Genomic DNA, 27,562 nt, shown 5'->3' with positions numbered 1-27,562 from the left:
TACTATCACTCTGCAGATGATATATGATGGCATACTTTGAGGACTCCAGAGAATCAACAAACTAGCTGAAACAACTAACAAAATTATAGGATATAAAATAAACCCACAAAAATAATTAGCATTTCTATATATTACCAATAAAATATAAGAAGAGATATAAAAAGGAATTCCATTTAAAACAGCTGAAGAACACACAATTACAGAACACTTTTCACACAAATAAAGACTGATCTTAAAAATTAGAGAAATATTAATTGCTCATAGGTAGGCTGAGTAAACATAATAAAGGACAATTCTGCCTAAGTTATTTTACTTATTTGGTGCCATGTCAATCACACTACCAAAGAATTCCTTTACAGAGGTAGAAAAAAATGATAAAATTCATCTGGAAGAACAAAAGTTTAAGAATATCAATATCAAAAAAGAAAATGTGAAAGAGGCCTAGCAGTACGAAATTTAAAACTATAATGTAAAACGGTAATCATGAAAACAATCTGGTACTGGCTAAAAAATAGAGTCACAGACCAGTGGGATGGTACACAAGACATGGTGGTAAATGACCATAATAATCTAGTGTTTAATAAATTCAAAAATCAATGATTTCGGGACAAGAAATCACCATGTGACAAAAATTGGTGGAAAAACTGGAAAGTAGTTTGGCAGAAATTTGGCATAGATCTACATCTCACACCATATACCAAGATAAAGTCGAAACAGATAAATGATTTAGACATAAAGGCTGACATCATAAGCAAAGCGGGAAGTGTGGAAATTTTTACCTATTAGATCTATATATAAAGAAAGTGTTTATGATGAGCCAAGAGACAAAGACAATCATGAGAAGTAAAACAGATAATTTAAATTACATGAAATTAAAAAGGTTTTGCACAAACAAAACCAATGCCGTCAAAAGTAGAAGGAAAGCAGAAAACTGAGAAAATACATTTTAAAGAAAGTTTCTCTGGTAAAGATTTTCCTTCTCAAATATACAGGGAACTGAGTCAAATTTATAAAAATAAAAGCCATTCCCCAACTGATAAATGGTCAAAATATAAACATGCAGTTTTTAGAAGACATCAAAGCTATCTTATAAAATGTCATATAAAAAATGTTCTAAATCACTATTGATTAGAGAAATGCAAATTAAAACAATTCTGAAGGACTGCTTCACATCGATCATATGACAGTAAAGGAAAGTGACAAATACTGAAGGAGTCTAATGCATTGTTAATGTAATTACAACCTGGTCCAACCATTCTGGAGAACAATTTGGAACTATACCCAAAGGGCTATAAAACTATGCATACCCTTTGACCCAGAAATACCACTCCTAGGTCTGTGTTCCAAAGAGATCAAAGGGGAAAAAAGGACCTATACATACAAAAATTTTTATAGCAATTCTTTTTGTGATAGCAAAAAATTGGAATTTAAGGGAATGCCCATCAAATGAGAAATAGCTAACAAGTTGCAATACATGATTGTGCTATAACACAGTGATGAGAGGGATGATTCAAAAAAAGCTGGGAAGATATACAGGAACTGATGCAGAGTGAAGTGAGCAAAACCAGGAGACCATCATTCACAGGAACTGCAATGCTGTAGCAATGATCAACGGTCAAAGATTTAGCTGCGATGATTGAGAAAATTCTAAAGGTCTCATTGGAGGATAATTGCCATTGACCTCCCGGGAGAGAGCTGATAAATTCTGAGTGAAAAATGAATTATAATTTTTTCCACTTTATTTTTCTTGTTTTTTTTGCAACATGGCTAATAAGAAAATATGGGTTTTTTTGCATTATTTCACATGTACGATTGATATCGTATTGCTTTGTTTTTTCAATGGGTGGGAGAGGCGGGGCTGGAAGGAGAGAGATAATTTGGAACTCAAAATTTAAAAGAACAGAATGCTTAAAATAAATAATTTTTTCAAGAAACTAATCAAAATAGATATAATTTTTAAAAATTTTTAATCACCATGTACCAGGCACTTCCCTCAATATTCTTGATCACACTGGATCCCTGTCTCTTACTTGACTGTAAAAGATCAAGGCCATACAGTGTGAGCTTCCTAATCCTTTATGATGCTAACCACAGTTTATATTTAACAAGATGGTGCTGGCAGCCACTAACCTGATATATTCAGAAAATAAGAGATTTGACCTTAAGGAGTCCCATGCTCACCCCAGCAAGGGGTGAGAGGAGGTTAGGATGGGAGATGTCAATGCCAAGCTATCTATGGTTCTCAGAGAGTAAATGATCTTCTATCTCCCAGCTCTGCCTCTGAGTGGCCAAGCTTCTAATCTTTCTGTCTAGGGGAAAGACAATATTATGGATTTACAGAATCATAATCAGTTATGGTGTCCCACTCTGCCAAATCCTCCGTCTTCTCAGAACTTGTTATTTTTCACCCATACGTTCCTGGACAAAATGAAATTACTCTCCATAGCCACAGACAAAACATGCTTTTCTGTATATAAAAAAGACTGTTCTTGGCATAGAAAACATTAAGAGCAACAAAAAATATAGAAAAAGATATCCATTGCTTGGCTACGTCCCACCCTGATTCTAGTTCTCTCAAACTAAGGAAGCTCCAGATCGTATCTGACCCCAGGAGTTCTAAGAATTGCATAATCATTTTGATAAACCCCATGCCTACTCCTTTAATCTAAGAAGGGTAAACAACTGAATACAATTCATAATTGAAGTTCAACTCACGCATCCAGTAGGGCCAGTCTTTAGATGAAGATTCAGGAACTCAGGACCTTCCAGCTCCTCCTCAGCAGGAAATAGGCATACACTGGGACCCAGTAGCACTGGGAGTACACAGAAGATCCCACAGAAAATACTTTTCTTGGAATCAACTATTCTACTGCTAGAAGCCAGGTCGGACTAGAGAGAAATTCTCCCTAGCCTACTTACTATTTTTGCCTCCTTTGCCCCTCCCACCCCTCCCTTCCTAACAATAAGCAGTCAGTTCAAGTTTTTGGGTCCAAAACAAAGTCATACACCCTCTGACCCTTCCCATCAGTAACTGAACCTATCTGTTCTCTCCTCACCTTACTCTGAAGTTATGGGGTTCAGGAGTGGGAGAGAAGTGAGGATATTACATATAGCTCCGTCTCTATATTGACTTTCTATTCATTCCCATTAGGTTCAGTGGAAGAGCTGGCTTCCTTCCTCTCTGGAAAACAACTATTTTTTACCTCCTATATACAACTTAGCACTTTATTATGTTAGCAAGAATGTCAAGACTTCCATGGATCCGTGATCTCATCGTGTGGATATTCTCTAGTGATGCAGATCACAAACCACTTTATCATTCTATGTAATTCTTGTCCCTGTGCCCCCATAAATCCTCCATGGAGGATTTACCCAATTATGACATAAATAATAGGTTGTCATGACGAAATAATTCTTCACCATCTAATGGAAAAAACATTAGTGATGAGCGGAAAACAAGAGGGCTTTCACAACCTGTTACTCCCTACAGCAATGTCTCCTAATCTCCAGCCTCCAGGGAAAAGGAGAGGTTAGGCATAACTTCATATCTGACCATCTACTGTGGCACATGTCCCCTGTGACAAGGAGGCACTAACTAGACTGAGGCTCAACTTCCATCCATCTGCACCAGCACAATGTAACATCTATCATCTATCTCCTGCTGCCTCTGCCAGCTCAATCTTCAAGTTCTGGTAATGAAAGCCTCCAGGTGCAAAGAGGAGCTACCTTCTCTCCAACCTCCCTTCTACTGTGCCTATCACACTGTGGAAAGAGGGAAGTCTGTGGGGAGTGGAACTTCTCACTCCTTTTGTGAGGTCTCATGTCTAATTAATCTTCAGCCTCTGGAGGAAGAAGTGAAACTTCTCCATTTGATGTGTACCTTCCATCTCATGGTCTCTCCTGCCCTACCTTCAATCTCCTCTGGAAAATGGAGTGGTGCCTTCCACTCAAGGATTAATATGCTCACACTGAGTCATACCCAACATACACCAATGATGCTCCCATTCCTTCCTCAATAAATTCAGTATCGGGTTCAATCTTTCTCTCTTACTCAACTCATGCCCTCATACTGCAGTGCTTCTTAAAATGTGGGTCACAACCCCATATGGGTCATGAAAAATTTGGTAACAGTAGAAGATTTCTGAACATGTAACAATCAAAAATTAACTTTACTCCTACATAAGTACTGCTGAATAAAGATGGGAAAAAAATGTGACTTGTGAATGAGTCCACTACAAATTTCTGTTGTATAATCTGGGATCTCATTGCTCCTAGGCAATCCTTCTACACCTCTCATCAACTCAGAGGCTCTTCCAAACCTTTTTCATCCCTTCCCACACCTCTCCTATAGCTTCTTCTCCACCTCTCTGCTGGGCACTTTGACTCATAGTTTACAGAAAAATTGAATTCCTTCTCCACAAACTCCCTCTTCTCTATCTCACATCACTCAGATGCCTTTGGCCCTGTTCTTTTCTAAAGCCAACCCTTCCACCCACACAATCCTGTTTCCCCTAACAAACTGCCCCATCTATTTCTTATCTGCATTATCCTCCTATCTACTGCCCATACACATGCTCATGTCTCTTCTATCCTCCAAAGAAAACCCTTACCTGATCCTCCCTTCCCTGCTAATTATTGCCTTCCATCTCTTCTATTGTTTGTGACCAAACTCTCTGAGGAAACCACCTACAACAGGTGCCTCCACTTCCCCTCCTCTCACTCCTCATCCTCTACAATCTCATCTCCAAACTCATCATTCTACCAAATTTATCAATGACCTCCTAATTTTGCTGTTGCCATTTAGTCATGTCCAACTCTTCATGATCCTGTGGCCGATACTAGTCATGGGGTCCTCTTGGCAAAGATACTAGAGTGGTTTGCCATTTCCTTCTCCAGTGTATCAAAGCAAACATAGGTTATGTGACTTGTTCAGAGGCCTGATTTTAACTCAGGTCTTCCTGACTCTAGGCTCATAGCACCTTTCACTGAGCCATCTAGCTGCCTCCTAGGCAAACAGAGGTTAAAAACTTGCTCACGTTCACACAGCTAATAATTATCTAAGGCTGGATATAAATTCAGGTCTTCCTGACTACAGGCCCAGCATTCTATCCACTGGGCCATCTAGCTACCCCTAGTCTCCTAATTGTCTTTTCAATTACCTTCTCTCAATACTCATTTTCCTCAATCTCTCTGTAGCCTTTGCTACAGCTGATTATCTACTTTTCCTTGATCCTTTCTAGATTTGTGAGACAGTACTCTCTCCTGGTTCTCCTCCTATCTATCAGACCACTCCTCAGTCTCCCTTGCTAGGTCCTCGTCAAGCTCACTAAGCATGATTGTCCCTCAGGACTCTGGCCTGGGCCCTCTTTTCCTTTCCCTCTATAGTACTTCACTTGATCATCTCATCAGCTCCCATCAGCTCCCATGTTGATGATTTAATTGTCAAGGAGCAGGACTTAATTAACATCTCTGTGCTCAAATCTACTCTTCTACCCTAATCTCTTCGTTGACTTCTAATCTCCAACTAACTTTTAGACATCTCAGACTGGATGTTCAGTAGACACTGTAAACTCACCATGTCCAAAATGGAACTCGTTATATTTCCCCCTAATTTTCCTACTCTTCCAAATTTCCAAGCACCATCACCCTCCCAGTCCCCCAAATTCACAACCTAGGTGTCATCCTCAACTCATCACTATCTCTCACTTCCCATATCCAATCTGTTGTCATAGACCTATTGATTTTACCTTTACAGTATCTCTCAAATACACTCTTCTCTCTTCTGATACTGCCACCACATGGGGGCCTGAATCAGGCCTCTATCATCTCAGGCCTGGACTATTGCAATAGCCCCACTCCCCACTCCTATCTTCCATTTAGTCACCAAAGTGATTTCCTAAAGCTCAGGTCTGACCATGCCATCCCCCTACTCAATAAACTCCAGTGGTTCACTATCACCTCGAGAATGAATTACAAAAACACCTGTTTGGTGTTCAAAATCTTTTATCACACACACACACACACACACACACACACACACACACACACAGTCACATCCCCAAAGCTGTCAACGATAGGAATAGTCACTACTGGAGGAGTTGTAGGTAGGCACATGTGTGTGTTGACGGTGGGGCTGTTCATTAGTATAACAATTTTGGAAAACAATTTGGAATTATACAGAAAAGTGACTAAAATGTCTATACCCTTTGAGTCAGCAATTCCATTGCTAGTCATGCACCCTAAGAAAGTCATTCATTAACAAAAAACAAAAGTCCCCATACACACCAAAACAGCAATGCTTTTTATGATAGCAAACAATGAGAAAAAAAAAAGATGCTCAGCAATTGGGGAACGGCTAAACAAACTGTGGTACAAGAATACAATGGAATCCTTTCTTTGTTCAGTCATTCTTCAGTTGTGTCTGATTCTCCATGACCTCTTTTGGGATTTTTTTGGCAAAGACACTGGACTGGTTCGCCATTTCCTTCTCCAGCTCGTTTTACAGATGAGGAAACTGAGGCAAACAGGGTTAAGTCACTTGCCCAGATTACACAACTAGTAAATGTCTATGACCAGATCTGAACTCAGGAACATGAGTCTTCCTAACTCCAGGCCCTGCATTCTGTCCACTGTGCCATCTAGCTGCCCTACAATGGGATATTACTATGCTGTGAAAAACAAATACCAGATGCGTCCCAGAGCACAAGTATAGCAGAAGTATCTTGGGTGCCTTCCTTCAGTAATAAGAACCAGAAGCAAGGACATATGTAAAATGAGTAAGATAATAATAACTGGCATGAGCAATAACAGACCAAGTCTGGCCTTACCACTGCACAGTGGTAGACACTGTGTGGCTATACTGCAGTAACCAAGTCACAAGCACTCCTGGATCAAATATCTGAGACACTTCATCCTGATGACAACATGAGGGAAAGAGATGCACGACACCGCCACGCCTCTGTGGCTCTTTGATTCACTAACAACCACTGAATCCTACCACAAGCTAACACTGCACCAGGACACACACACTACCCTTACCCAAATACCTGCAATTCGTCAGTTTCCTTCTACAGAACTGGAATAAATCACTCCCTTCCCCAGGTACCCTTCAGCAATAAAAGCTGTGTCCAAAAGTGTCCACAAGAGGGCAGCATCTACACACTTCTCTCCATCCCACTATCGTAGCACTAGGCAATTCTCAAGCACTCATTATAACCAGTGTTAGGAGTGCTCTCCTCAACCAGAGCCCTCTATACCCCGCACTGGTGATGCTACCGTTCCGACAGTTTTCTCAGCATAGTGAGAGATGATAGAGCAGAGCAGAATCTTTGCGATTAAAAAGTCAAACTGCCACTGGAGGATAGTATGCTCTGTGGAATTTACCCTCTGTGATATCTGGGCTCTCTCCCCCAACTCATCTTTTGGACTGTTTTAATGTATTTATTTTTGTAAGCTTGTTCGTAACAGTTAACAAGGGAAATATTTTCCATTTTGTGTGTTCCTGGGAGAAGAAGAGAGCCTGCTTGTCTTTGTCCATTTATAGGCAGCGAGAAAGAACTGGACCAAGCTATCAGATTGGCTGAAGTGATGGCCACTGATCACAGATTAGGCTGATTAGACTTCTCTGCATGACTGTAGTTCTAAGTCACCAGCTCCCCAACACCCAGGGAAGCAAGTGTATGCGACTAAATATCCAGGGTCATTGTTGATTCGTCCTGGGACAGGGAGAGGGGTCCCTGAAATAGAATATATGGCTAAGACTCAAAGACAAAATACTTCACTATCCTGATCATGATACAATTAAATATGTTCTCCATCAAGAGTTGTAATCTATACTCCTCTTTTGCTATTATAAAAGGAATGACTAGACTTGTCTAATAGCATGATAATTTTCCTAGCATTATATTTCTAAATGGCAATATATTCCTCTTTTAGCAAAGATTTTCAAGTATCTAGATTTATTTAAATCTAATTGCTATGCCCAACTGATTTTATAGTAAAAGTAAAATCTTATACTTCAATAATACTTTTAAACCTCAAAGATTATGAATAGCATTATACCTAAAATAAAAAACAGAACAAAAAAATGACCCTGTTACACAAGAAAAGACTCTTATTTCTGTCTCTAGATGAATAGTATAAACTTAAATCCCAGAGAGAAATTATTTTGGCAAAGTCTCAACATGGTTCTGTAATAAAAAGACAGATTTGTTCCTTTATTCTAACCATTCAGGACATTTGAAAACTAAATATTTCAGATCCAACAATCCAATAAATCAGGGTAATACACAGAGAGTGAAGATTTGGAATTCAAAATACTTGATCTTCCTAATATTAAGAACAGGCCTAATTCTATGAAACACAATATGGATCAAATAACGTAAGTTATATCATCCTCCACAAAAACCAGCTGATCTGTTCTTTCAATTTAGACATCTTATCTACTATGCCAGATTCAAGTTGTAATAATCTAGAACAAAAGATAATGCTAGAGCCCAAAAAAGTAATGTCCTAGGTGAAGGGTACAGTTATTACATTTACCTAAAAGTCTGAATGATCAAAATCATAAAGAACATGAAATTAATCCAGGTCTCACTGGAAGTCTATAAGCCAAGTGAACAAGAGGATCAGATGAGCTGTTTGTTCACCTCCAAAGAATAAGCACTTCAAATCTTTTCTTTTCTTATGCTTTGCATAACATTCTTTTGAGTGCCAATCTTTCCCTTAACTTCTGCAAGTCTTACTACAAGTCTTATTCCTTGTCCTGGGTTTTTGCCCTCCCTCTCCCCGCATCTCTCCTTTCTGTGACTTTATCCTTCCTTCTTCATTGCTTTCCTAAACCGACTACAGGATGGTACCACCCTTTTATTTTGTTTTGATTGGGTATAGAAGCTGGGGGTGGGAGGCAGGAGTACTTGTTGCATCTATTTAATAAAGTTTTTTATTTTTTAAATGAGATAAACTCATATTTATAACATATAAATATGAACACATGTGAACATAGAAATATATATGTATGTATATGTATATAAAAACTAAATTAAACTGCTTTTTACTTGACTGTAGCTCTGATTGTTCTTTTCCCCCATTTGGTCTCAACAGAAAAAAACTTTGAAAACACTAGTCTCATTCTTGGCTAAACAAGTATTTTTCAGAAACATTACTGCCTTTTCAAATTCTTATTTAACTTATGGAACAATGGGAAAACTCCTAGCCAGGCCAGGGGAAGTTTTCAACTCAAAAGCCCAAAAGTAGCCCTAAAATTGTAGAGAAAGATTTTTTTATCAACATACAGCTGAAGTCAACAGATAGACTACTGTCAGCCCCACATAAAATGAACCTCAGGAAGGACATTAGCAATGAGGAAAAGAGTGAAATAAGCAACAACCAGAAAAAGGATGCTCCTATTGGCTAACAAGAAATCTTCCTTGAAAGTCTACCCTACATATCATTTGGAAATATGACACCAATGAGATTAAGATATCTCATATACTAGTAAGAAACAGTCAACCTAAAATATAATCATTGTAAAACATACTGTAAGTCTGAAAACTACACTGTTGTGAAAATACAATGGACTATAAGTAGTCAAAAGACACAAACAAACAAGTCTCTATAGAACTCCAAACTATCAATAACCATATGAAAGGCTGATCCAAATTTTTAGTAATAAGACAAATCAAAGCAACTATGAGACACAAGTTGGCAAAGATGAAAAGATCAAAATAGTCAATGTTGGAAAGATTGTGAAAAGATAAGCAAAGTAATAGATTGTTGTTGGAGCTGTGAATTGGTCCAACCATTATGGAAAGCAATTTGGAATTATGCTTAAAAAGCATCCAAAATGTCCATACCCTTTGAATGAAAAATTCCACTACTAGGAAGATATCCCAAGGAGATCAAAGTTGAAAAAGTCTCATATATGCCAAAACATTTAATAGCAGTAATTTTTTGTGGTAGCACAGAACTGGAAATGAAAAAAAAATGCTCATTGAATGGGGAATGTCTAAGGAAATTGTGGTATAAGACTGTAATGAAATATTATCATGATGTAAGAAACAATGAAAATGAAAACTTCAAAGAATGTAGGAAAACATATGAACTTGTGCACAAGGAAGTAAGCAGAACCAGGAAACATACAAGATGACGATAAAAATTTAAATGGTAAGTACTACCACCATAATAAAAAAAAAAACCCAACAATCTGTAATTATAATGACCAAACTTAGCCCCAGAAGACTTGGAAAAAAATGTACCTCCCTCCATTCTATGAAAAAAGCAGAAGCCATATTGGCAGATTTGGCTGAGTTTGCAGAACTTTGTCTTTTCTCTTTTTTTTATTCTTTGTTACAAAGCATAGTAGGAGGGAGAGGAATATATTTGGAAATGAAAGTGATGTCAAAATACAAAATATCCCTTTTTGTTATAAGAAGATTTAAAAAAAAGAAAACATATCAGAATGAGGAAAGATTTTCAGGTGCAAAGGGAAGTATGATAGTCATCATACAATCTAAAAGATTTCAAGAACAAACAGAACTAGAAAAGGAGGCAGGAGGATTAAATAGTAAGTAAGAATTAGACACAAAAGAAAAACAATCTGATTAGTGTCCTGAGACTTTCAATATGCCCAAGAAACCCAAGTGGAAGGCCTATAGCAAAGTGGATAGATTCTTTAAGGAAAATGGTGTGGTATAATGCAAAATTCTGTATTCAAATTTGGCCCCTGAATTTGCATCCTGACTGTGTTACTACACAGAAGGCTTTGGGCAAGTCATTTAACTCCTCTCATCCAGTAAAATGAAGGAATCGGATTCTAAGGAGGGTCACTTCCTGCTCTAGATTTAGATGGTAAAACACACAAACAAGAGTCACACAGGATAACAAGGCATGGAGGGTTTATGATATGTGACAATAGAGGGAATATCCACCAATGAAATAATGTATCACTCAAAGTATTAGGTCAGAGACTGGATGACCCTTTGGCTAAGACTGTTTCGCTGAGATCCACACATCTGAAACCTCTTTTAGATGTCCCAAGTGGATAGGCAAAGTACCTCCATTTCACAGTTTTATTTGACACAGTCAGCAAACAATGTGAGCAACTGTTCATTCTGACTTTTTATGACATATAAATTGCATGTGCCAAATATTATATTGTGTGACTCAAAGCATACTTGGTGCTTTGAGATGAAGAGGTGATCTCCTTTTGACCAATGAATACATAGAATTGATGATTCAGTGGATAGATCTTAAAAAGTAATCCTACGCTGGTGTTCTCTTTCCTTCTGGCTGCAGATTGTGTCAGAGCGATATTATGTTGCTTCCCAAGAGAAGTGGGGAAAGGTCAGTTTGTCCTATTCCCTACTCCAGCAGCCATGAGGCTTAAGCACAGATGGCACATGGAGCACATGTCCTACCTAAGTCAATCTAAGCCTGGTTTTGGCTGTCTCCTTTGTATTTCTTCTTTTCTGATCTTAAATGAACAATTGTCTCTCTCAACATCGACATGTCCAGGCTTGGAGGCAACCTTTTAAGCTTGAGATGTTCAGAGGTCCTGGGTCCTTCTGTTCAGATCTGACTGATGCCTACTGGGAAAGATCTTGGCAACTAGTCCAACATTCTTGGAGAAGGCAACCACCAACAACTGTTTAAGTCCAGGATGAGCCCTTTTCACCAAAAGACACTATGAGTTATTTGGACAGTAGGGAACCAGGATGAATGAAAATGCCTAGTTCCATCTGGATGATTCTTTGCACTGGCAGGGGATGAGTTGGGGGAAAATATAAGTTGCCCTATATGCTAAAGGAACTCAGGACAGTTTCAAGGGTGGGGAACCTGAGGCCTTGAGGATCTTTTGACTGAGTCCAAGTTTTACAGAACAAATCCTTTGATTAAGGGGATTTGTTCTATGAAGTTCGGATTCAGTCAAAGGGCCACATGTGACCTCAAGGCCACAGGTTCAAGTAGTTTCACACGAGAATAAGGGAGTCACTTGTCAGTTAACACTAGGTCCCTAATCCCCTTGAGGAGACACTAAAGCATTCTGGGAGCTCATTTGGGACTAGTAATTACCTTTTAAAGGGGAAATTAAACTTTTTCCTTTTCTCTTTTTTTTCCTTTTTAATTTGTTTTATTCAAATTTTCAATATTCTTTATCTGCTTTGGTTGGGACAGGCCCTTTTTTTTAAGTACAAAGCAAGCAGTAGTGTCTGGTAAGTTTTGTAAAATATAATTTATGAATTTGCATGACTTCATATTTGGACTGATTATGATTGCCATCAGCTGTGGTGGACCTGAGTATTCCTTAAAGATTAAGTCTGAGACTATATTGGGAATGTACAGAATGGACTGCTCATGTCTCAAAAGGTTCATGCGTACAGTTCTTTTGAGACATTTTAGTCCCAGAACTCTCCAGAATTAAGGATATGGACAAATGTGCAAAATGAACTCTGGTTGATTTGCTAAGGGAAGCAAATATTTGCCAGGGGGAAGAGTCATTTCTAGGGATAGGCAAAGCTGTTCCTAAACACTGAGGGGGGTTGGTGCAATAAAACAATGACATAAAACCTCTTTAGCCACTGAATAGGAAGAACTGGTGATTCAGGGGTTATCTGAAAGGAAGTGATCCCACCCTCAGGACCCTGAGGCATTCTTGGCAACAGATTATGTCAAGAATATTTTGAGCCACTTCCCTTGACGGGTAAGAGAAGACTGGACTTTGGGAAGAGCTGCCATCACTGAAAGGAGCCCTAACCAGTTTGCTTCCCCTCTTTCTCCCTCTCCCAGCAGACCTGGAGCACTTCAGCCAGCTCTTTGTTCAGACTGCTTAACTTCTCACAGGACCAAAATGAGACTGGAGTCAACAAATTCATTCCTACCTGGAAAGGCATATATGAACTGAAGCTGAGTGAAGTCAGCAGAACAAGGAGAACGTTGTACACAGTAACAGCAACATTGTAACAGTAACAGCAACATTGTAACAGTAACCGCAATACTATGCAATGACCATCTTCAATAGATTTAGCTCTCTTCAACAATTCAATGCTCTAAGACAATTTCAAAAGACTCATGATGGAAACACACTATCCACATCCAAAGAAAGAAGCACAGAGTCTCAATATAAATGGAAGTATACTATTTTCTCTCTTTCAAAAACATTTCTATATTTTCTTTCCCATGGTTTTTCTCTTTTGTTTACTAATTATAACATGACTAATGTGGAAATGTGTTTAATATAATTGTATATCTATAGCCTATATCAGAGTATGTGCTGTCTTGAGGAGAGGGAAAGGGAGGGGGAGGGAAGAATTTAGAGCTCAGAATCTTATAAAAGCAAATGTTGGAAGCTATATATAAATAAATTAATTTAAAAAGAAACAAAGAGAAATCCATTCCTTCTTACAAGATGGAGGACCATCTGGTTTTACTGTATTCCCTGACATTGCCTCCTAAGATTCCCTAGGTCTTAGGAGTCCCATCCTCTTTAGGAAGACCTCCATCCTTTGCCACATACCCCACCACTGAACCCTTTGGACATTCAGACTTTTCTATTTTACCTGCAACTGAATTTATTTTATGTGCTGTCTCCTCCAATTAGAGTATGAGTTCCTTGAGTAGGAACTACCTCATTTTTTTCCATTTGTATCCCCAGCACTTAGCACAGTGCATGGCACACAGTTAGTACTTAAATGTTTTTTCCATTGATTTATTCATAAGTGTCTTTGCTATACAAAGTATTAACAGAAGGGGGGACCCTCTCTTTCTGATATGACCAGTGATTACTATTTGGAGGTGGGAGAAGAAAGAGGGAGGAAGACAGACAAATAAGTCCAAGAAATAAACAGAAAAGGGAAAGGGCCTTCCAAAGATTTATACTGGATTCCAAGGTCAGACTGACCTAAGCATCAACAGAAGAAGGGAAAAGAAAACAGAGGAATCATTGGCTCAGAAGGTAAATGTAAGTAAGTGTCTGTGATGGTGACTGTAAAACTACAGAACTTATAATACTATATATACCAAGCTAACTAATCAAAGGCATGGGATGATTTGGATATAGTCAAATAGTGGTTCATTGAATTTAAAATTAAATCGTGATCACTATTTTATGTGTGTATCCAATCAAAATACATAAATATGATGTAAATAGAATGGTTGTAAAATTGAAAAGGGGTAGAAATTCTGCTCAGGCTCACTCCTTCTTTGTAGAAAATGATGAGCATTGTTGAAGTAGAATAAAAAAGCTGATATTTGAGGGGATCTTTATGAAAGATACTAAAAAGCTGGAACTGCATGAGATGGAAGGCAGGTTTCTAATTGGCCATAACAGAATACAACATTCTCCAAAAGAATTCTGAGAAAGAATGATAACAGCTAATGGCAGGCTATTACTCGCTGCTCTCATATTTATTGGCAGACAGAGCCTTCCAAAAAAGATCTGCTCTACCTGCTTACAAAGGGACAAGTTCTTACACAGGAAGGGACATGTTTGGTTGGGGACCATAAACCCTGGACTCTGAAATACTAGATCCTGGAGACTGAAAGATTCAGTATCTACTTTTTTCAACCAAGATTTCTCAGTGAAACCTTTATTTTCTCACTCCTTCACATGTGAATGAGGTGGTCATTCTCAGTGAAAAGCATTCAGGTATGCATTTACGGGAAAACAACAGGACAGTAATTGATTTAAAATCATCTATACTGTTGTTTTTAAAAAGTTCAAAGTTGCTGGGTTTTTTTTTTAAAGGATTAGGTTTGAACAAATCCAGAGGACCCTCAATGCAGCATGTTACTCATCTCTCACCTCCTGAAAGAGAAAAGATGGACTCTCTAAGATTTCAGACGAAGCCAATGTAGCGATTTGTTTTGCTTGATTATGCACATTTGTTACAAGGATTTTGCTTTTCGTTTTTTATGAGGGGAAGGGAGGAGGAAGAGAGAGGGAGGCAACTTAGCTAACAAAAAAAAGTAAAGTCAATGAGGAATTTTTAAATGCACAGAAAGGAAGGAAGAGCAGATGGAAACACAAACAAAAAGAATAGTTTTGAATGTTCTATGTTGAATTTATTACTTATTTAAAAGGAAAAAACAAGCTATATAAAATAGAGGTGTATAGTTTCATGTACAACCCTCGTTTCCTGTTTTACTTTGTATATGGAAACGCTCCTTTTATTTGGAAATTGTTAAGTTCAAAATAAAAACTAAAATTTAAAAAATTTTAAATGTGGAAAAAAATTAAAGGAAAATGTCTGAAAAAGGCATCAGCAAATGACCAGTTTTATTGAGAGCTAAAGCTTTTCTTGACACAAGGTTTATTAAACAAGGCCACTATGTTCAGCAACTGACAACAATTGCGACTAAGCTGTAGAAGAAAAAGAAGGAGCTATCATGTGAAACAAATATTTATAGGGCAAGAAGAAATATAATCAAAGAAGCTAAACCAGATTACTGTTTAATGATTTATTATGAATTAGAACCAAAAAAAGTCATAGTAGCTGACTAAGAGAAAACAGATCTTCTTGATTCTTTGGATTGATTAAAAAAAAACCATGGAGAATAAAGGTTTTCTGTTCATTTGCTTGTTTGATTTTTATAAAAGGAGGCACTGCTTTTGCAGTTGAGATAAAGATAATCATAGTCTTGGTCAATTAAAAATAAGTGCAATATTTAGAGAGAAGTGCCTACAAAGAAGCTTCTTTGAGGCAAAAAGTCAAGGGATAGAGCCCAACTGCAAAGTATTGGGAATAAAGCAGAGGTCACAAGATTCAATCTAACTTCAAAGAGAATTGAATGAATGTATGTCTTTATGCTGAGAGAGTATCAATACTGGTACAGAGTAAAAAGCAGAGTAGTATGAGAGGTGCTAGAAAATGGGGAGGGAGGCAGTGAAAGAAAGAAGAATGATACTCTTGTTCCAAAGGAAGACTTTTCTCTCAGATTCTTTTTAATTTTTAGTTTCACAGTTTGTATCTTGATGACAGTGAATCTGCATAAATGTGATTACAGAGAAAATTTTGGGGGTTTCAAGAAAAATCTGTCTTTAAGTGAGTATTAGATCTTGAGGACTCAGATTTAAAGCTAAAAGCAGGGGTGTGCTGGTGAATGTCAAGTATGTTTTTAAGTTTAATTTGAATTATTAATATATCCCCCATCACTTTCTTAAATCTAGACAATTAATGAAACAATAAAGTAAGTCCTGATTTATGAGAATATTTCCAAGGTGTAAATGGTCACACTAAAAATTTAACAATCAGCTCTTAAGCAAGTATGAACTGGCTATGTGCTATGGCACATGCACTGAGAAGCTATCTTTTAGGCTCTCTAATCCAAACTTTCTCATATTTCAGAGGAAGGAAACTGAAGTCTGGAGAGATCATATGACTCAAAAAATCACAACCTAGTAAGAGGAATAGGCAGTTTTTGAACTAGGATAGCCACTCTCTCAATATGCCACATATCCTTCCAATCGCAAAAATTTGAGTGTTCTTCCCCAAGGGGCAACATCTTATTTATTCAGAGGACTTCTCCACTAATTGTCAGTGTCTCAACTTGACTTTTAAGGGGGTTTCATTATTTAGATAATTTTTAAGACCTCATTATGGATGACAGTGGGAAGAGAATGCTGGACTTAAAGCCAGAAAGACCTGGATTTGAATCCCACCTTACCTATTATCTGTATGACCTTGAGTAAGCTACTTATTTCTGTGCCTTGAGTTTCATCTCTGTGAGCTGGCAATTCCACTATTATTAAGTGTTTTACATAATATTATTTCATTCGAGCTCCACCTTTCAATTGAGGTACATATTCTAAAGTTGTTCTGAGGATCAAAGATGATAATACGCTTTGTAAATCTTAATGTCTTATATGAATGACCTTGCTATTATTAAAGTTTGAAAATGGAATCACCAGCCTCTATCACTTTTAAATCATTATCCATGTTATCTTCACCCCTATAAGTCTTCCTATGCTATGCGATCAAGCCGTCTCCTCTTCTGCCAATGTTCTGTTGAAAAAATATTTCCTTCACAAAGTCTCTCCACATTAGGTTTCTTGTGGCATAAATTACTCCCCTGCATCCTGTATATCTATTATAAAGTACATATTTCTAAGCTGAATGTGTATGTGTGCGTAGTTGTTTCTGACACTTCTACTTATATACTGATTCTGTACTGTCTACTGTGATCTCAGGTCAAAGGGCATAGTATATTCTTCCTCTATCTATCACTTCCTGAAATGTCTCAGAAAGTTTTGCACACAATGGATCCTCAATACACACTGTTCACTAACCAGTTGTTTAAAGAATCTGACCTCCTGAGCCTAAAAGAAACAGGAATAATTTTAAGTAAATAGTAAGTTATGGCAAGAAAGATGATTGTTACTAAAGTCAGAAGAAAAATGGATAAACTGAAAAGGAAGAACTTAGATGTAAGGAAGAACTTTTCTTAATAGTTAAACAGTTAAATATTAGAATAGGTTACCTAAAGTAGCAAAACTGCCTTCTCTAAAATCTTTAAAAGGATAATTTACACCAAAATAGCTTTTGACACACTTTTGCCAAGAAGCAGGAACTAGAAATAGAAACTGAATAAGAAAACCTCTATTCGAGATCAAGTGTTTTAAACTATTTTTTGTGTTATGGATTTCTTTAGTAATTTGCTGCAGTCTATGGATCCTTTCTCAGAATAATGTTTTCAAATAATTGAAGAAGGTCTTTCATTGGTCTAAGAGAGACAGCCAAATGACCATCCTTGTATTAATAACTTGCTGGCCTTGTTAATAAAATGATTAAATTACTCAAAAACTGCTTCTTGAATCTTTTTAATCATTACAATTATGGTTATCCACGAAGAGACCAGAGCCCTTTCTCTCTAGATTCTTAACAAGGAGTTCCCCTCAACTGGTCCCACAAGAAGAATTCTCTGGCAGTATTCTGGCAGTGATCTGACTCTCCCTTTTACCAGTAAGTAAATTCTATCTGAGTAAGTATATATGTGTCTATATATTTATTTTTAGAGTTTGTGCCGCAGCATTTTTTTTCTAATTTTCATTCTGACAAGGAGGCAATTGTCAGATAGATGCAAACACTTGAAAACGATCTCTGAAGTAAGCTATAAGGGGATAAGAGAGAAGAAAACCTGTGTACACAGTAAAGGGCCACCTGGGAAATTCAGGGTATTATGGATATTCAGCTTACAAAATCAATTGCTGGAGAGCTCCAAAAGCACTAGTAATATATTCTGAATTTTTTGCAGGGTGAGGGTTTTGCATAGTGAAATTTGGGCCAATACTCTGTGAGAGAGTATCTAAAGCTGCAATCCTTGCTTCCAAGCTACTGGAGTTACCTATAATTTAAGCTCTGTGTGTGTGAAAGGGACTTTGAAGTAAAGGTGCGAAGGTGTGTAAGACTGCCCAACAGGGCCCTGAGTAGAGGAATATCAAAAGGATTCCTGCTGTCAGGTAAAGGGAGTAAATTAAGTGAGATATTAAAAAAAAAGGGAAAAAAGTTTTTAATCTCCACTTTTCGTTTTTTGGGTCACTGTTTGTCTCTGTGTGAGTTTGTGTGAGGTTTTCTAAGATTAGCTTGTTAAGTAATGGAACTGAAAAAACAACTCTTCTCCCAGGAGTTGGTTTTGAAGGGAATCAGGGAAAGGGTTTTCTCTCTGAGCACTTCCTTGAAGTGAAAGGCCTGGTTCTTCCCAAGGGGCCCAGAGCTGTAGCCTGGGCTGCAAGGGCTGATGAGAGAAAGTTACTTTTGATTTTTTAATGGGCTAGTGAAGTAAAATTCAAATTCACCTAACCTGAATCTATATAACCCCAAAAAGGATTCTTTTCTTCCTGTGTTGGAAAAAAAGAAAGACAAAAGGAAAAGCCAGCATCAGGTATGGCAACTGCACTCCTTTCTGAAAAACATGTAATTTAACAACAATGCTGGTGACCAGATGTTTTTGGATGACATCAGAAGTTCCAAGGCTAAGTATGACATTATGAACTATTTGTAACTTGAAAATGAGACTGAAACTCTGGTGAAAGTGGGACTGTTTATCCCCAGTGCTCCACTTGATCAAGATTTCATCATTTGTAAGGAGACCCCATACTCTGTGCGGTGAGAGCTGTGGCCCTGAATTCAGGAAAACCCCACAGGAGGGACAGCTCATGTGCTGCTGTGACTGTTTTCCATGCCCAGAGGGGGAGATTTCCAAATAAATGACACAATCTAGCTGCCTGCACAAGCACGAAGCTCTTCCAATTAAAGAGAATATAAGCTGATGGGGGTCAACTGCAAAAAAGTCTCATTGACCTGAGTGAATGGGATAAAACAGAAAATGAGATCTACCAGGGACAAGTGGGAATGTAAAAAAAAGCAAAAGAATCCAACTGCACTCATCAGATAATGGACTCTAGCATAATTTAATGTTCTCATTTCCTGAACATGGGTTTTTATCCAAAAGCTTTCCAACTCACACCCAATAAGGTTGACATCCTCAAGGTGATTGTTGGAAAACAACAATGGAACCTTTGCACAAAAAACAAACAAAACAACCAAGCCTCTTTCAGTATCTATTCCTATCTTTTGTTTCATCATAATATGATTCAGAAAAAGTCTGGAGATTTTCAGTTTCTAATTCATTACTAGTGAATGGAAGGAGTTGTTCCCCCGTGTATTTAGTTGATATAAATCAGAGATGAAGCTGTATACCTCTATTAACAACGTATTCACACCCAATGAACCCCAGAAAAAGTGCAACCACTACTTTTTCTGCTGAAATGGAAACATCTCTACCATTTACTGACTGACGCTATGTGATTGCAAAAGATAGTATGACAATCATTCCGAAGGCAGGTCTGGTAGGAGCCAACAGTTAAAAGAAGAACCTGGTCCCTGAGAAGGAATCACTGTTGTGAGGAAGAAGGGGGTTTCTATCTTATTCCTCTTCCTATCTACCACCAACCATAGCACTCAAAAAAAGACATCCTTTCGAATAGACAGAAAGACAGTGCAAAAGAGCTTAAAGCAGAGTTGAGGGAGATACTCCGTAGGCAGACGCTGATACAAGGAGACAATCACCTGACACTAGAAGCAGCTTCAAGGAGAATGACCTTTAACAGAAAAGAAGAAAGCCCTCTGTGGACTCAAGAAAACTAGTCCTTCGAAGAAATTAAAGCTATCTATATTCATATGAAAAAATGTTCTAAGTCACCATTGGTTAGAGAGATGCAAATCAAAACAAACCTGAGGTACTACATCACACCTATCAGATTGGCTAACATGAAAAAACAGGAAGATGATAAATGTTGGAGAAGATGTGGGAGAGTTGGAACACTAATTCATTGCTGGTGGAGCTGTGAGGTCATTCAACCATTCTGGAGAGCGGTTTGGAACTATGCCCAAAGGTCTACAAAAATGTGCATACCCTTTGACCCCACAATATCACTTCTAGGACTGGACGATTCCAGAGAAATCATAAAAATGGGAAAGCATCCCATGTGTACAAAAATATTTATAGCAGCCCTTTGTGGTGACCAAGAACTGGAAATCAAGGGGAAGCCCATCAATTGGGGAATGGCTGAACAAGTTGTGGTATATGAATGTAATGGAATACTATTGTGCTCTAAGAAATGATGAACAGGAAGACTTCAGAGAGGCCTGGAGAGACTTATATGAACTGATGCTGAGTGAAAGGAGCAGAGCCAGGAGATCAATGTACACAGTAACAACGCCAGTGTGAGAGGGATTTTTCTGGTAGACTTAGCCCTTCACAGCAATGCAAGGACCTAAAACATTCCCAAAGGACTCTTGAGGCAAAATGCCATCCACATCCAGAGAAAGAACTATGAAATTGGATCGCAGAATGAAGTAGAATATTTTCTCTTGTGTTATGTTTTGTTTGGGTTTGGGTTTTTCTCATGGTTTCTCCCATTCATTTTAATTCTTGAATGCAATGTGACTAATGGGAGAATGTGTTTAGTAAGAATGTATGTGTAGAACCCATATAAGACTGCATGCCATCTCTGGGAGGGAGAGAGGGAGGGAGAAGGAAGGAAGAGAAAATATAAGACTTACGGAAGTGATTGTACAAAACTTAGAACAAATAAAATTTTAAAAAAGGAAAAAAAAAAGAAAACTAGTCCTTGCAATAAAGATTTGAGAAGAAAGAAAGGACTTTGAGGCTTTCCAGGACTGGAGAAGCAAGGAGCTTTGGCGATATTCCCTATTTATTGGCCACACTGTTATAACAGTCTAAGATTATGCACACCCATTCCATCAGTGCCAAGGACATTTGTAGGAAAGTGTGACACAGTTTTCTGAGGGGAATGATTTATAAAAGCTTTTTTACTATTCTATTTCGTAAAAAACAAAACAAAACACATAATAAACAAAACCTTGCTATGAAGATAAATAAATAAATGATTGATGGAAATATTAAATTTCAGTTAGCGAGTTAGAGGTTAGTGAAAATAAAGATGCAATTTTGTTTTCCCATCCAAGTTCACAGATTTCCTGATATCTATCCAAAGATTCTAGGTTAAGAATCTCTGCTCTAGATTTCTTCTTGCATAATTTTAAATCAGCACAATATACTACTGATTCCCAACATCATACAAAGCATTCCATATAAAGCCAGAACAACTTATGCAAAATACTGGAAAAAGTTGTATATCCCACCTAGTAAAGCTGCTATGAAATAACAGTTCACAGCATTATGGGTCTAGAGCTGTCAAATCCTCAGAGATCATCTAGTCTGATCACCTCACTGAATCCCAGGGAAGCTGAGCATCTTTCCCAAAGTCTCACAGGTAATAAATGTCAGGGGTAGGTCTTGAACTCAGCTTCTCTGACTCCAGAGCCAGTGTTCTTGCCCTTGTACTAAGCAACGCACTGACTTCATTTTGTCGTTCATTGAGGACAGTTGCTATATCTGTTTAAGCTGCTATATTAACTTTAGCATGTAGAATAGCACAATATGTTAATTGGTAGCTAAAACACATTTACTACATAAATTTTGTTTCTGATTGTATTTGAGGCTTCTGCCTATTTGTAATTTCACTAAGGATCCCCTCAAAAACATCCCACCCACAACAAGGAACACACTTCAAGTAAGTCTAACAGACACAAGAATATAACCTGGCTTGTTATCCCATAAAGTATTTATAGATAACTTTAAAAACAACAATATTTGTAATTGCAAACACTTCCTTTAAAGGTCATTTATATGTTTCCATCATAGGACACAAAGAGTTTCCTTCCACTTATACCAAAAGGAGAGATTTTCTACCGCCTCTAAACCCTTTATATTGACCACAATCCAGAAAACAAAAGGACTTTTATCACCTATACTTTTTTAACGCTATTTGAATGTTCGGCATGCTGATAGCTTTGAATTCACAGCTACTGCACATCTTCACATATTTCAATCATTTTCTCTTCAAAGGAGACATTCAACCCACATTGAACAAAAGTGTAAAAAACTGCTGTCAGGATCCTAACCAACATTTCAATTCAAGAGTCCGGAAGAAAATGAACCCTAGAACAAAAGTACTATTTACTTTTATGGAAGTAAAACCTTAAAAACACAAGATGAAACACAAAGATTCTTCCTACAGATTAAAAAAAAGTCACCCTTCATCTATACTAAGGAGGAAAGAAGAAGAATAAGAGAAGTTCTAACCATTGGGAACACAGCGCTGAAGAAATGCAATTTTACAAACGAAAAATATTTTTGAACAAGGAAAAAATTATTAAAATGCTATTTATTATAAACAGAAGTCATGGACCATAAGTTGCTTTGAAAATCTCATTTTTCATAACTTTAAACCCGCAAAATCTCCCTCAGTTCTAAGATGTCTAAAGGACAGCCCCCAACACTTTGGGTGGTCCCTTGGTAGAAAATTTGTGGGAAGACATGGGCAAAAGTCACATGAACTCTGCAGGTCTAGATGGGGTCTGAATATTTGTATCAAAATCAGACTCTATGTTTCCAGATTTGGAATGTCAGGAAGGCCATGTTTTATTGTTTCATGGGAAAAGCTTTCTTTGGGGTGCTGTTTACATTTGCAAAAGCTGGCACTAATGCAATTTTAAATATACTTTTGCAAGTACTGGATTCTCGAATGCTTTAAAAGATAATAGTTGGTCTTAAGGAAGAGGTTAATTCATTAAAATAATTTAAGTCACATTTGTGATAATGGACACATATATTTTTATCCATTTCTTTTGTACTAATGTGCTCCTGCCTTCCTTCTTCCAAAATTAAATTCTATATTCTGGCAAATTTTAAAATGGAGAGGAAGTAGATTTTCTGACCACTCTAAAATTTAAGCTTAAAGAAATGGATGAATTTTTGTGGCTGTTTCATGTACTAGCTAGAGGTTTACAGCATTTCCAAAATATATATATATATTTTTTAGCATTCATTTTCATGCTGAAACATTAACATTGAAGTTATCCATGTGGTAGAAAGATGAGTACTGAATGAATCTAGCTAGTTCCCTTAAAGCAGACAGTAATATATAACATACAACAATATTTTACCTTAATGAAACACTGTACAGTAGAATGCTGTATGCTCAGAAACATGCTAGAGAGAAAACCACTCCATGCATGAGATCACCAAACATGCAGGACATTTGTAAAAACCAAATCTTGACTTTTTTATTTTTTTACTATACACAAGATTAAGGAAGAGTCAGCACAACTCTTTTGTTTCTGTGGGCCAGACCTGTGATTTCAGCAGTTTAGAGAACTGCTGCCTATTCTATCAGTGCAGATCAGCATTTTCTCTGGGAACTGGAATCCTAGAGAATTCCCTGAGGCTCTAAGAGGGCAAGTCATTTTCCCAGGGTCACAAAGATCCTGTGGGGCAGAGGGCCAACTTGAACCCAGATCTTGGTGATTCTGGCACCAGCTATCTACTACGGCAGTCTCTCCTGAAAACTTAAGGATCATAGATTTAGAGCTGAAAGGAATAGTAGAGGCCCTCCTCAATTACTGTCTTAGAATATGCAGCATTATGAACAGACTATTACAACAAACTATTATAGAATGCATCCTAATTCTCCTATTAATAAAGTGATATGAGCAGCATGTGATAACATATAAATTTATCCCTTTAGTAAAGTTTTTAATATAAATATATCCTGAATAATGCATGTAAACACTGAGCAGAACAAGAACTTCTTACCTTGTAAACCTACTTTTCTGAAAGTATATTATACATTTGCCACCATGTTGTGATAATCCTTTTAATACAGTGGTACAATCTGAAAGAATTCAAAAGCTAGAGCTGGGTGGTCAGGCTTGCTAAGTGACTACGAGCATCCCGTTTGTGTTCATAATAAAGGAGTTACAGAATTAATAAATACAAAATAACTCCTCCCTATTGACAGAACAGAATAAAGGACATTCCATTGTAATTATTCCGTCAGGAGTGATGCCCATCACATACACTGAATGAATTCATTCATTATAAACTCCCTCTTCCTCATCTTCTATCACTCAAATACATTCTGCCATTTTCTCTTTCTTCATCTCTACTTCACATGATGAAGTAGCCTTATTCCTTTTCAAGGCTAACCCTCTACTTGTTCAAATGAACCCACTCCATCTCATCTCCTCCAACAAATTGTTCCCTCTGTTATCCGCACTCTCACTTCCACAGCTCTCCTATCCTTTCTTCCCTGATAACTATCTTTCTATTTCTCTTCTGCTCTTTGTAGCTAAACTCCAAAAAGGCCATATACAACAGGTGCCTCCACTTTCACTCCTCTCTTCTTAACCCCTTACAATCTGGCTTCCAACCTTATCAATTCCACTGAAACTCCTCTACAAAGTTACTAATGATCTTGCTGTTGCCAAATCTAATGATCTTCTCTCAATCCTCATTTTCAGGGACTTCTCTGCAGCCTCTGACACTGTTCATCACTCTCTCCTCCTTGATACTTTCTTCTCTCTTGTTTTTCAGGATATGACTCTCTCCCAGTTCTCCTCCTATTTGAATGTTCTGTCTCCTTTCTTGGATCCTCCTCCAGATCATGCCCTCTAACTATAAGTATTCCTCAGGGTTCTGTCCTGGGTCCTTGTAATGGTAATTTAAATGGAAAGATCTTTCCTATTCATTAACAGGCCGATGTGACCTGCTTAAGTCACTTGGAAGCCTAAGTCACATGTGGTAGGAGCAGCTTGCTGAGCAGGTGGAACAAGAAAGGTGGAGCAGAGATGGGAGGAGGTTGGTGAGAGCACTTAGGGTGGAGGAGAGAGGCCACAGGCAGGCACAGCTAGCGTTGTGAGTGTTTGCTTGTGGGAAGGGAGGCTTGGGAACAACACTGTCCCCTGCAATGCTAATGTGTATTGACTTCTTGGCTTCTATGATGGCCTTGGCTTTCTGGTGTCTGAATAAATGTTTTTTTTCTGCCTTCTATACCGAGAGTCTGTTATACTTTGTGGTTCAGAAATATGCCAGCATATTCATGGTTGCCCTCCGTGCTGGGATTTTCTCTGGATGTCCCTCATGCCTGAAACTCTCTTCCTCCTGTGTTCCAACTACTAACCTTTCTGGCTTCCATTAAGTCCCAAATAAAATCCCATTTTTACAGGAAGTCTTCCTTAATCCCTCAACTCCAGTTCCTTCCCTTTGTTCATTATTTCCTATTTATCTTGTATACTGCTTGCTGTGTGTGTGTGTGTATGTGTGTATATATATATATATATATATATATACATACACATACATTTGTTTGTTTGCATGTTGTCTCCCCCATTAGATTATAAGGTCCTTGACAGCAGGGACTGCCTTTTGCCTCTCCTTAGCATTTGTGTCTTCATAGTAGATGCTTAATAAATATTTAATGAATTAAATTGAATTAACTTCTGGGTCAAAGATGAAGTTCATTTTGTAATGGTACTGGATTCTTCATAGTCTCTAAAGGGCCTACCAACCATTTTTTAGTGAGATGTTAATGTATATGTTACATGTAGATGTTAAAGTACAATTAAAATTCTATAACTTTTCTCACTTTTAACTTTTGTCAAAACTTTCCAAATTGGAGATTATCTGTCTGTGTTCATGACTTGCACTTGACTTTGTTTTGAGTGAAGGAGGGCTGTGCAAGGTCACCAGCCTCACTTCCCCTCCTGGGCCATCTGGATCCAGTGACCAGATATTCATTAGTATGCCTGGAGAAGGCCTGGGAGACCTTGTCCTATTCAGGTACTCACTTAGAGTGATGTAATGCTCATTCAGTGAATAGCCCTCTTTAAGAAGTAAACAGAGAATGACCCCTTTAATGAGCAAAAGAAAGAGAAAAAAGTAAGTGAAGATATATAATATAATGGAAAGAACTTCTCCACTGGATTATATACAATGACTTTACCCAATTTAATCATAGAAATATCTTCCTTGACAAAGAGATCTTCTGAAGAAACATTTCAATTGTTTATTATTGATTAAGTTATCTCCTAGCTTGGGGTTCTTAATCGGGGGTCCACAGAACCCCAAGGAGTCCATGAATGTGGATGGGGAAAAAATTAAATCTTCTTTTAATAAAATTGGTTTCCTTTGCAATTCTGTGTGTTTTATCTATAACTTTAAAAAACATTATTCTGAAAAGAGATCTTTAGGCTTCACCTCGACTTCCAAACGGTCTATGACATGACAAAGGTTAAGAACTCCTCTTCTAGACGAAGGACCTGTTCTATAGGCACATAGCATAGTAGATACAGAGTTGATTTCAAAGTCACAAAGACATGAATTTAAGCCACACATCTGACACATACTTACTCTGTGAACCTGAATAAGTTATTTAACCTCTCCAAGCCTACGGAAACTGGGCCTATTGGAAAGGCGTTAATCAGAGATTTGATGCTGTCAGTATGTAAACTCTCTATCTCTATAGGAAAGAGAGAAAGTACAGACAGGAAGAACTCCAGTCCTAAATATGAGAAACAACATAAAAATAACTAGCATAAAAATTTTATCAGACTGAAAGTATTAGAGAACCCCTGTGGGAAGAAATTCCATTATTTCTAAAAGAAAAAAATACAGTAAGAATGGTTTCAAATAAAAGAAAAACTTGTGGAATTAATGACTGTAGTGTGTAATGTATCATATGAATAATCACTGCCAAGGAACGGTGACTATACGACTGTCAACCATAAGAAAACGTCCAGAGCAGACTGCAGAAATTATAGAGAGGTCACTTTTATTTCTATAACAAGCAAACTGGTAAACTATATAACAAACAGGTGGTTTAATGAACACTTAAGCAAGCATAATCTATCAGAGGAAAGGCAATATGGTTGCTTTGCAAGGAATAATACCTAAATGACTCGGGTACTTGAGGGAACAAATTAAATATGAACAGGTAGAACACCAGATAATTTCAGCACCTCTATCCCTGCCTCAATCAGGGGTCTGACCTACCTGACTCTGTGACTTTATTATAAACTTCTGCTATATAAAAGGAAATATAAAAATGGGTCTGGAATACAAAGCTTCTGCCTTAGATTCAGAACTCAAACACTTTGTTCACTAGCTCTACTTTGTTCAATCCTCTGACCTTTCAGACACC

The 27,562-nt window shown here is 37.7% G+C and overlaps 1 protein-coding gene across 8 annotated transcripts in view; it reads right to left on the bottom strand.

Moving 5' to 3' along the window:
* The window catches only part of LRRC49 (leucine rich repeat containing 49), a 203,352-nt gene that overhangs the window by 103,228 nt on the left and 72,562 nt on the right, over nt 1-27,562 (bottom strand). The window contains exon 1 of one of the 8 annotated variants that reach the window (XM_072615538.1): nt 2,716-3,325. The exons of 6 other annotated variants lie outside the window; for them this stretch is intronic. The gene's annotated coding sequence lies outside the window, so the exon portion shown is untranslated. Of the gene's footprint in view, nt 1-2,715; nt 3,326-27,562 lie in introns of those variants that run through there. One more of the 8 variants, XM_072615544.1, reaches the window with a different exon arrangement.

This window comes from Notamacropus eugenii, chromosome 1 (genome assembly GCF_028372415.1).
Source record: "Notamacropus eugenii isolate mMacEug1 chromosome 1, mMacEug1.pri_v2, whole genome shotgun sequence".
Lineage (NCBI taxonomy): Eukaryota > Metazoa > Chordata > Mammalia > Diprotodontia > Macropodidae > Notamacropus > Notamacropus eugenii.
Note: the sequence above shows the minus strand (reverse complement) of the source record. Positions and strands in the feature narration are given on the sequence as shown.